The following is a 1,560-nucleotide window of genomic DNA, read 5'->3' on the forward strand; positions in this document are numbered from 1 at the left end:
CTATTTATTTAAAAATACATACTTACCTATTTTGAGACAGAAAGATTGAATTTGGAACATTTCAATCTCTAGAATTAGGCAATGTTATGCATTTACTTTGGTAAAACAATTATTCAGTTTCTTGGAAAATATAACACAGTTGGAATGTTATTTAGCTCTAAGTCTGTTAATACAATCTGTATCTGTGTGAATGTGCATTACTGAGAAACGTTTAGGAAAATTTGTGCCACAGGTGATTCTACCTCATCAAAACTCATCACTGTTTGTGACTTTACCAACCATAAAAACTTGATGATTAATGTAATTATAGCACATGTGACTTTTTAAGGAATGTAGATGAATTAAGAGGTGAATTATTCGTGTGTGTATTACAGATAAGCAGATAATCACATAAAACCTCTTAAAAATGTCAATAAGGGTAAGTACTCAGAGTAAAAATAAATAGATTATATATACATATATATATTTTTAAAACAAGGACAGACATAGTCAACTGTGGAAGATTGCAACTTATCTCATGGTGGCCATTTCATCTAGACATTCTTTGATCTAGGCAGTTAGTGTGTTCAGCTCTCAGTTCTGTGTTGATGAAGGCATCTTTGACCACTCTAGTAATATGTATAGAGGTATGGTTCTTTCCCTCACGAGTTTAATGGGGGAGAAAACCTATCTTCTATCTACAATTATTAGAACTGAGTTGTTTCCACATCCTTCTCTCCCAAGGAACTGATTATGGAAAAATGTATCTTGCTTTTTCTTTTGTATTCCATTTCTGCCATTCCTGCCCATCTTTACCTTTTATTTTATTTTATTTTATTTTGTCTTACTTTATTTGAGTTGAGGGGTACAAGTGAGGATTTACTACATAATTAAGTTGCATGCTGGTGAAGTTTGGGTCTCTAGCTGGTCCTCTCTACCCCTGACAGTGGATCAAGTACCTAGTGTGTTGCCATGTGCTGCCTCCCTCCTTTATCCCTCCCTCTCCCAGCTGTGTCCAGCATCTGTTGAGCCCACCTTTGTGCTCGGGTGACCAGTGATCAGGGCCTGCTTATGTGTGAGAACATGTATTCAGTTCTCTGTTTCTGTGATAGTTCATTTGGTATCATGGTCTCTAGTTGCTATCCATGCTGCAGCAAAGCCCATGATTTGGTTCTTCTTTTTGACTACATAATAACCCATTGTGGATACAAGGTTTGACAATTAGGTTTGTGAACTTGCCACCATTCACTTATACTGGCAGCACTGTAGAAACAACTCGGTAAGGTTTCGTAACCTTGGTATATCAGTGTCTCACAGCTATATTTGTGTCGACGTGTGGCAGTGTTTTGCTAGGTGGCATTCATTATTGCTGCTCCATGTGTGCCCTCATGAGAATGTCGAGCTTGAATTAGAGCAATGAACAAACATTAAATTTCTTGTTAAACTTGACAAAAGTGGAAGTGAAATCAAGGACATGTAAGTCCAAGTTTATGGGGATAATACGATGAAGAAAACAGCAGTGTACAAATAGATTAAACTTTTTTCTGAGGGGAGAAAAAGCATCAATGATAAAGAAAGGTC

This window comes from Carlito syrichta, unplaced genomic scaffold (assembly GCF_000164805.1).
Source record: "Carlito syrichta isolate Samal-C Ts95f unplaced genomic scaffold, Tarsius_syrichta-2.0.1 Scaffold241655, whole genome shotgun sequence".
NCBI classification, from domain to species: Eukaryota; Metazoa; Chordata; class Mammalia; order Primates; family Tarsiidae; genus Carlito; species Carlito syrichta.